This window comes from Rutidosis leptorrhynchoides, chromosome 6 (genome assembly GCF_046630445.1).
Source record: "Rutidosis leptorrhynchoides isolate AG116_Rl617_1_P2 chromosome 6, CSIRO_AGI_Rlap_v1, whole genome shotgun sequence".
Taxonomy (NCBI): Eukaryota; Viridiplantae; Streptophyta; class Magnoliopsida; order Asterales; family Asteraceae; genus Rutidosis; species Rutidosis leptorrhynchoides.
In genome coordinates, this window is record NC_092338.1 from 164,837,007 (window position 1) to 164,848,373 (window position 11,367).

Here is an 11,367-nt window from a genome sequence, read left to right on the forward strand (position 1 = left end):
AGACTTCAATACACTTATCAAAATACTTCTACTTAACAAAAATGCTTACAATTACATCCTCGTTCAGTTTCATCAACAATTCTACTCGTATGCACCCGTATTCGTACTCGTACAATACACAGCTTTTAGATGTATGTACTATTGGTATATACACTCCAATGATCAGCTCTTAGCAGCCCATGTGAGTCACCTAACACATGTGGGAACCATCATTTGGCAACTAGCATGAAATATCTCATAAAATTACAAAAATATGAGTAATCATTCATGACTTATTTACATGAAAACAAAATTACATATCCTTTATATCTAATCCATACACCAACGACCAAAAACACCTACAAACACTTTCATTCTTCAATTTTCTTCATCTAATTGATCTCTCTCAAGTTCTATCTTCAAGTTCTAAGTGTTCTTCATAAATTCCAAAAGTTCTAGTTTCATAAAATCAAGAATACTTTCAAGTTTGCTAGCTCACTTCCAATCTTGTAAGGTGATCATCCAACCTCAAGAAATCTTTGTTTCTTACAGTAGGTTATCATTCTAATACAAGGTAATAATCATATTCAAACTTTGGTTCAATTTCTATAACTATAACAATCTTATTTCAAGTGATGATCTTACTTGAACTTGTTTTCGTGTCATGATTCTGCTTCAAGAACTTCGAGCCATCCAAGGATCCATTGAAGCTAGATCCATTTTTCTCTTTTCCAGTAGGTTTATCCAAGGAAATTAAGGTAGTAATGATGTTCATAACATCATTCGATTCATACATATAAAGCTATCTTATTCGAAGGTTTAAACTTGTAATCACTAGAACATAGTTTAGTTAATTCTAAACTTGTTCACAAACAAAAGTTAATCCTTCTAACTTGACTTTTAAAATCAACTAAACACATGTTCTATATCTATATGATATGCTAACTTAATGATTTAAAACCTGGAAACACGAAAAACACCGTAAAACCGGATTTACGCCGTCGTAGTAACACCGCGGGCTGTTTTGGGTTAGTTAATTAAAAACTATGATAAACTTTGATTTAAAAGTTGTTATTCTGAGAAAATGAATTTTATTATGAACATGAAACTATATCCAAAAATTATGGTTAAACTCAAAGTGGAAGTATGTTTTCTAAAATGGTCATCTAGACGTCGTTCTTTCGACTGAAATGACTACCTTTACAAAAACGACTTGTAACTTATTTTTCCGACTATAAACCTATACTTTTTCTGTTTAGATTCATAAAATAGAGTTCAATATGAAACCATAGCAATTTGATTCACTCAAAACGGATTTAAAATGAAGAAGTTATGGGTAAAACAAGATTGGATAATTTTTCTCATTTTAGCTACGTGAAAATTGGTAACAAATATATTCCAACCATAACTTAATCAACTTGTATTGTATATTATGTAATCTTGAGATACCATAGACACGTATACAATGTTTCGACCTATCATGTCGACACATCTATATATATTTCGGAACAACCATAGACACTCTATATGTGAATGTTGGAGTTAGCTATACAGGGTTGAGGTTGATTCCAAAATATATATAGTTTGAGTTGTGATCAATACTGAGATACGTATACACTGGGTCGTGGATTGATTCAAGATAATATTTATTGATTTATTTCTGTACATCTAACTGTGGACAACTAGTTGTAGGTTACTAACGAGGACAGCTGACTTAATAAACTTAAAACATCAAAATATATTAAAAGTGTTGTAAATATATTTTGGACATACTTTGATATATATGTATATATTGTTATAGGTTCGTGAATCAACCAGTGGCCAAGTCTTACTTCCCGATGAAGTAAAAATCTGTGAAAGTGAGTTATAGTCCCACTTTTAAAATCTAATATTTTTGGGATGAGAATACATGCAGGTTTTATAAATGATTTACAAAATAGACACAAGTACGTGAAACTACATTCTATGGTTGAATTATCGAAATCGAATATGCCCCTTTTTATTAAGTCTGGTAATTTAAGAATTAGGGAACAGACACCCTAATTGACGCAAATCCTAAAGATAGATCTATTGGGCCTAACAAACCCCATCCAAAGTACCGGATGCTTTAGTACTTCGAAATTTATATCATATCCGAAGGGTGTCCCGGAATGATGGGGATATTCTTATATATGCATCTTGTTAATGTCGGTTACCAGGTGTTCACCATATGAATGATTTTTATCTCTATGTATGGGATGTGTATTGAAATATGAAATCTTGTGGTCTATTGTTACGATTTGATATATATAGGTTAAACCTATAACTCACCAACATTTTTGTTGACGTTTAAAGCATGTTTATTCTCAGGTGAATATTAAGAGCTTCCGCTGTTGCATACTAAAATAAGGACAAGATTTGGAGTCCATGTTTGTATGATATTGTGTAAAAACTGCATTCAAGAAACTGATTTCGATGTAACATATTTGTATTGTAAACCATTATGTAATGGTCGTGTGTAAACAGGATATTTTAGATTATCATTATTTGATAATCTACGTAAAGCTTTTTAAACCTTTATTTATGAAATAAAGGTTATGGTTTGTTTTAAAAATGAATGCAGTCTTTGAAAAACGTCTCATATAGAGGTCAAAACCTCGCAACGAAATCAATTAATATGGAATGTTTTTAATCAATAAGAACGGGACATTTCAGTTGGTATCCGAGCGTTGGTCTTAGAGAACCAGAAAATTTGCATTAGTGTGTCTTATCGAGTTTGTTAGGATGCATTAGTGAGTCTGGACTTCGACCGTGTTTTCTTTAAAAATGATTGCTTAACATTTTTGTTGGAAACTATATATTTTTAACATATGAATATTATGTGATATATTAATCTCTTAACGTGTTTGATATTATGTGATAGATGCCTATCTCTAGAACAAGTCCCATTGACTCACCTAATAATAATGAAGAGTCAAATGTAAATTGGAATGATTTGTGGACTGATTCACAAGTTCCCGAAGAGGAACCGGAAGAAGAGTCGGAACCGGAAGAAGAATCGGAACCGGAAGAAGAATCAGAACCGGATGAAGAAATAGAACCGGTGGGGGAAATAATAAAACGGTTAAGTAAAAGAAAATCCTCAACCAACCGACTAAAGTTAATTATGGTCAATGGTGTTTCCGCCAAGGAAGCAAAATATTGGGAGGATTACCAATTCTCCGATGAATCGGATTCCGACGAGAATTCCGATGATGTTATAGAAATTACCCCAACTGAATTTAAAAAGGCAAAAGAAAATAATAAGGGAAAGGGCATAAAAATAGAGAAATCTAATTCCAACCCCGATGAACTTTATATGTATCGTCAACCCCCGAAGTCCTTAAGTTGTAACAATGACCCGGGAACCTCTAAACCACCAGGTTTTTCTAAACCAATGTGGACAACGACGGCTCGTATTAGGGGAACATCATATATCCCTAGAAACTTGGCAAAACGAACCAAAACCGAAGAAGAAGAAACGAGCGAGTCGGAATAAGATAGTTGTATTCGTGTGGTGTAATATATGTAATATAGTGTTCTTATGCTTTATGATATATGTAAAAATTGCTTGTATTAATAAGTATTTTTTTATGAATCTAACTCTTGTCTATTTTACAGTTTAAAAACACAAAATGGATAGACAACCCAATATTTTAAGAGACCTACCCGGAGACATGATTGATGAAATCTTGTCTAGAGTCGGCCAGAATTCTTCGGCACAACTATTTAAGGCGAGATCAGTTTGAAAGACATTCGAAGAACGTTCCAAGAATGTCTTGGTTTATAAGAGACTTTCGTTTGAAAGATGGGGGATATCACATTGGGAAACCCATAAGTTACGATGTGTTTACTTTGACGCATATATTGCGGGGAACCCAAATGCTATTTTACGCAACGGGTTAAGAACTTATTTTGACTCAATATATCCGAATATTGGACTTCGTGATTTAGAAAAAGCGGCTAACATGCAACATAAAGAAGCATGTTATGCTTACGGATTAGTAATGTTCGCTTCTCACCAAAGTGAGAACAAGAACATCGGGCTACAACTATTAAACAAAACGTTTCCACAAGTGACGGAGTCGGTAATTGGGGTAAGAAATGAGGTTTTTAGATTATTACAGGACTGTTGGACATTACGTAACCCTCGTCCCTTTGATGACGTTACAACACGCTGTCTTATCAACGGCCATAACGGTTATGTTGCACAAGACCAAGGATGAGAAGTAGTCCTAGTAAAACCAGAATGCATGACTTGTTTCTGGACGTATGAATTACGTGTCTTTATTGCCTTTGCTGAACGACTTGTGTACTAGCTAGAATTGTCTTCACAACTATCTTGTATCAAAGTTATTGTGTGCTATATTTCATGCTTTATGTAAAATAAGCGGTATTGTAAGTTTGTAAAATATTGTATAAAAGTTTGAACGCGAAATATTATTATAATCAGTTTTTCATATAGAATTGTAGTAGTTGAATTGTATATTAGCTACTAAGTATGAACTTAACGGGTAGGTACTACCCGAATTTAAACTTATAAAACGCTAATATGAAGAAAAAGCTTTTATAAATGAGTTCATATTATGCTACGAAATACTATTAACTACTCTTAATATTCTGTATGATTAACTTGTTCCATTTAACTATTTTGAAGGAAATGGCACCGACTACTCGACACACCGTGAATATGAATGAAGAGGAATTCCGTACTTTTCTAGCTTCAAACATAGCCGCAGTACAGGCTGCGCTACATACCAACAATAACCTTGGATCTAGCAGTACAGGAAATCGTGTAGGATGCACCTACAAAGAATTCACTGCCTGCAAACCTTTGGAATTTGATGGAACCGAAGGACCGATCGGATTGAAACGGTGGACCGAGAAGGTTGAATCGGTGTTTGCCATAAGTAAGTGTACTGAAGAGGACAAAGTGAAGTACGCTACGCATACCTTCACAGGTTCTGCGTTAACATGGTGGAATACCTATCTAGAGCAAGTGGGACAAGATGATGCGTACGCACTACCGTGGTCAGCATTCAAGCACTTGATGAACGAGAAGTACCGTCCCAGAACCGAGGTCAATAAGCTCAAGACAGAACTTAGAGAGTTACGAACCCAAGGATTTGATATTACCACGTACGAAAGACGATTCACAGAATTGTGTCTATTGTGTCCGGGAGCATTCGAAGATGAGGAAGAGAAGATCGACGCGTTTGTGAAAAGATTACCGGAAAGAATCCAAGAAGATATAAGTTCACACGAGCCCGCCTCCATACAACAGGCATGTAGAATGGCTCACAAACTCGTGAACCAAATTGAAGAAAGAATTAAAGAACAGACTGCTGAAGAGGCCAATGTGAAGCAAGTCAAAAGAAAGTGGGAGGAAAACGGTGATAAGAATCACCAATACAACAACAACAGCAATTACAACAATAATCGCAACAATTATCCCAACAATCGCAACATCAATCGCAACTACAACAAACGGCCCAACAACAACAACAACAACAACAACAACAACAGCATCAACTACAACAATCATCCCAACAACAATAATAACCGCAACAACAACAACAATCAGAAGCAGCTATACCAAAGGTGTGAAAAGAATCACTCGGGGTTCTGCACCAAATTTTGCAACAAGTGTAAAAGAAATGGTCATAGCGCGGCGAAGTGTGAGGTCTACGGACCAGGGGTTAATAGAACGAAAGGAACAAATGGTGTCGGAACGAGTAATGGCGGAGCAAGTAGTGTCGGAGCAAGTTATGCCAATGTAGTTTGTTATAAATGTGGAAAACCAGGCCACATTATTAGAAATTGCCCGAACCAGGAGAACACGAATGGACAAGGCCGTGGAAGAGTTTTCAATATTAATGCGGTAGAGGCACAGGAAGACCCGGAGCTTGTTACGGGTACGTTTCTTATTGACAATAAATCTGCTTACGTTTTATTTGATTCGGGTGCGGATAGAAGCTATATGAGTAGAGATTTTTATGCTAAATTAAGTTGTCCATTGACGCCTTTGGATAGTAAATTTTTACTCGAATTAGCAAATGGTAAATTAATTTCAGCAGATAATATATGTCGGAATCGAGAAATTAAACTGGTTAGCGAAACATTTAAGATTGATTTGATACTAGTAGAGTTAGGGAGTTTTGATGTGATAATCGGTATGGACTGGTTGAAAGAAGTGAAAGCGGAGATCGTTTGTTACAAAAATGCAATTCGCATTATACGAGAAAAAGGAAAACCCTTAATGGTGTACGGAGAAAAGGGCAACACGAAGCTACATCTTATTAGTAATTTGAAGGCACAAAAACTAATAAGAAAAGGTTGCTATGCTGTTCTAGCACACGTCGAGAAAGTACAAACTGAAGAAAAGAGCATCAATGATGTTCCCGTCGCAAAAGAATTTCCTGATGTATTTCCGAAAGAATTACCGGGATTACCCCCACATCGATCCGTTGAATTTCAAATAGATCTTGTACCAGGAGCTGCACCAATAGCTCGTGCTCCTTTCGCACCCAGCGAGATGAAAGAACTACAAAGCCAATTACAAGAACTTTTAGAGCGTGGTTTCATTCGACCAAGCACATCACCGTGGGGAGCTCCTGTTTTGTTTGTCAAGAAGAAAGATGGTACATTCAGGTTGTGTATCGACTACCGAGAGTTGAACAAACTTACCATCAAGAACCGCTACCCATTACCGAGAATCGATGACTTATTTGATCAACTACAAGGCTCGTCTGTTTATTCAAAGATTGACTTACGTTCTGGGTATCATCAAATGCGGGTGAAAGAAGATGATATTCCAAAGACTGCTTTCAGAACACGTTACGGTCATTACGAGTTTATGGACATGCCGTTTGGTTTAACTAATGCACCAGCTGTGTTCATGGACCTTATGAACCGAGTGTGTGGACCATACCTTGACAAGTTTGTCATTGTTTTCATTGATGACATACTTATTTACTCAAAGAATGACCAAGAACACGGTGAACATTTGAGAAAGGTGTTAGAAGTATTGAGGAAGGAAGAATTGTACGCTAAGTTTTCAAAGTGTGCATTTTGGTTGGAAGAAGTTCAATTCCTTGGCCACATAGTGAACAAAGAAGGTATTAAGGTGGATCCGGCAAAGATAGAAACTGTTGAAAAGTGGGAAACCCCGAAAACTCCGAAACACATACGCCAGTTTTTAGGACTAGCTGGTTACTACAGAAGGTTCATCCAAGACTTTTCCAGAATAGCAAAACCCTTGACTGCATTAACGCATAAAGGGAAGAAATTTGAATGGAATGATGAACAAGAGAAAGCGTTTCAGTTATTGAAGAAAAAGCTAACTACGGCACCTATATTGTCATTGCCTGAAGGGAATGATGATTTTGTGATTTATTGTGATGCATCAAAGCAAGGTCTCGGTTGTGTATTATTGCAACGAACGAAGGTGATTGCTTATGCGTCTAGACAATTGAAGATTCACGAACAAAATTATACGACGCATGATTTGGAATTAGGCGCGGTTGTTTTTGCATTAAAGACTTGGAGGCACTACTTATATGGGGTCAAAAGTATTATATATACCGACCACAAAAGTCTTCAACACATATTTAATCAGAAACAACTGAATATGAGGCAGCGTAGGTGGATTGAATTATTGAATGATTACGACTTTGAGATTCGTTACCACCCGGGGAAGGCAAATGTGGTAGGCGATGCCTTGAGCAGGAAGGACAGAGAACCCATTCGAGTAAAATCTATGAATATAATGATTCATAATAACATTACTACTCAAATAAAGGAGGCGCAACAAGGAGTTTTAAAAGAGGGAAATTTAAAGGATGAAATACCCAAAGGATCGGAGAAGCATCTTAATATTCGGGAAGATGGAAGCCGGTATAGGGCTGAAAGGATTTGGGTACCAAAATTTGGAGATATGAGAGAAATGGTACTTAGAGAAGCTCATAAAACCAGATACTCAATACATCCTGGAACGGGGAAGATGTACAAGGATCTCAAGAAACATTTTTGGTGGCCGGGTATGAAAGCCGATGTTGCTAAATACGTAGGAGAATGTTTGACGTGTTCTAAGGTCAAAGCTGAGCATCAGAAACCATCAGGTCTACTTCAACAACCCGAAATCCCGGAATGGAAATGGGAAAACATTACCATGGATTTCATCACTAAATTGCCAAGGACTGCAAGTGGTTTTGATACTATTTGGGTAATAGTTGACCGTCTCACCAAATCAGCACACTTCTTGCCAATAAGAGAAGATGACAAGATGGAGAAGTTAGCACGACTGTATTTGAAGGAAGTCATCTCCAGACATGGAATACCAATCTCTATTATCTCTGATAGGGATGGCAGATTTATTTCAAGATTCTGGCAGACATTACAGCAAGCATTAGGAACTCGTCTAGACATGAGTACTGCCTATCATCCACAAACTGATGGGCAGAGCGAAAGGACGATACAAACGCTTGAAGACATGCTACGAGCATGTGTTATTGATTTCGGAAACAGTTGGGATCGACATCTACCGTTAGCAGAATTTTCCTACAACAACAGCTACCATTCAAGCATTGAGATGGCACCGTTTGAAGTACTTTATGGTAGAAAGTGCAGGTCTCCGATTTGTTGGAGTGAAGTGGGGGATAGACAGATTACGGGTCCGGAGATTATACAAGAAACTACCGAGAAGATCATCCAAATTCAACAACGGTTGAAAACCGCCCAAAGTCGACAAAAGAGCTACGCTGACATTAAAAGAAAAGATATAGAATTTGAAATTGGAGAGATGGTCATGCTTAAAGTTGCACCTTGGAAAGGCGTTGTTCGATTTGGTAAACGAGGGAAATTAAATCCAAGGTATATTGGACCATTCAAGATTATTGATCGTATCGGACAAGTAGCTTACCGACTAGAGTTACCTCAACAACTCGCGGCTGTACATAACACTTTCCACGTCTCGAATTTAAAGAAATGTTTTGCTAAAGAAGATCTCACTATTCCGTTAGATGAAATCCAAATCAACGAAAAACTTCAATTCATCGAAGAACCCGTCGAAATAATGGATCGTGAGGTTAAAAGACTTAAGCAAAACAAGATACCAATTGTTAAGGTTCGATGGAATGCTCATAGAGGACCCGAGTTCACCTGGGAGCGTGAAGATCAGATGAAGAAGAAATACCCGCATCTATTTCCAGAAGATTCGTCAACACCTTCAACAGCTTAAAATTTCGGGACGAAATTTATTTAACGGGTAGGTACTGTAGTGACCCGAACTTTTCCATGTTTATATATATTAATTGAGATTGATATTTACATGATTAAATGTTTCCAACATGTTAAGCAATCAAACTTGTTAAGACTTGATTAATTGAAATATGTTTCATATAGACAATTGACCACCCAAGTTGATCGGTGATTCACGAACGTTAAAACTTGTAAAAACTATATGATGACATATAAATGGATATATATATAGTTAACATGATACTATGATAAGAAAACATATCATAAAGTATATTAACAATGAACTACATATGTAAAAACAAGACTACTAACTTAATGATTTTTAAACGAGACATATATGTAACGATTATCGTTGTAAAGACATTTAATGTATATATATATCATATTAAGAGATATTCATACATGATAATATCATGATAATATAATAATTTAAAATCTCATTTGATATTATAAACATTGGGTTAACAACATTTAACAAGATCGTTAACCTAAAGGTTTCAAAACAACACTTACATGTAACGACTAACGATGACTTAATGACTCAGTTAAAATGTATATACATGTAGTGTTTTAATATGTATTTATACACTTTTGAAAGAATTCAATACACTTATCAAAATACTTCTACTTAACAAAAATGCTTACAATTACATCCTCGTTCAGTTTCATCAACAATTCTACTCGTATGCACCCGTATTCGTACTCGTACAATACACAGCTTTTAGATGTATGTACTATTGGTATATACACTCCAATGATCAGCTCTTAGCAGCCCATGTGAGTCACCTAACACATGTGGGAACCATCATTTGGCAACTAGCATGAAATATCTCATAAAATTACAAAAATATGAGTAATCATTCATGACTTATTTACATGAAAACAAAATTACATATCCTTTATATCTAATCCATACACCAACGACCAAAAACACCTACAAACACTTTCATTCTTCAATTTTCTTCATCTAATTGATCTCTCTCAAGTTCTATCTTCAAGTTCTAAGTGTTCTTCATAAATTCCAAAAGTTCTAGTTTCATAAAATCAAGAATACTTTCAAGTTTGCTAGCTCACTTCCAATCTTGTAAGGTGATCATCCAACCTCAAGAAATCTTTGTTTCTTACAGTAGGTTATCATTCTAATACAAGGTAATAATCATATTCAAACTTTGGTTCAATTTCTATAACTATAACAATCTTATTTCAAGTGATGATCTTACTTGAACTTGTTTTCGTGTCATGATTCTGCTTCAAGAACTTCGAGCCATCCAAGGATCCATTGAAGCTAGATCCATTTTTCTCTTTTCCAGTAGGTTTATCCAAGGAAATTAAGGTAGTAATGATGTTCATAACATCATTCGATTCATACATATAAAGCTATCTTATTCGAAGGTTTAAACTTGTAATCACTAGAACATAGTTTAGTTAATTCTAAACTTGTTCGCAAACAAAAGTTAATCCTTCTAACTTGACTTTTAAAATCAACTAAACACATGTTCTATATCTATATGATATGCTAACTTAATGATTTAAAACCTGGAAACACGAAAAACACCGTAAAACCGGATTTACGCCGTCGTAGTAACACCGCGGGCTGTTTTGGGTTAGTTAATTAAAAACTATGATAAACTTTGATTTAAAAGTTGTTATTCTGAGAAAATGAATTTTATTATGAACATGAAACTATATCCAAAAATTATGGTTAAACTCAAAGTGGAAGTATGTTTTCTAAAATGGTCATCTAGACGTCGTTCTTTCGACTGAAATGACTACCTTTACAAAAACGACTTGTAACTAATTTTTCCGACTATAAACCTATACTTTTTCTGTTTAGATTCATAAAATAGAGTTCAATATGAAACCATAGCAATTTGATTCACTCAAAACGGATTTAAAATGAAGAAGTTATGGGTAAAACAAGATTGGATAATTTTTCTCATTTTAGCTACGTGAAAATTGGTAACAAATATATTCCAACCATAACTTAATCAACTTGTATTGTATATTATGTAATCTTGAGATACCATAGACACGTATACAATGTTTCGACCTATCATGTCGACACATCTATATATATTTCGGAACAACCATAGACACTCTATATGTGAATGT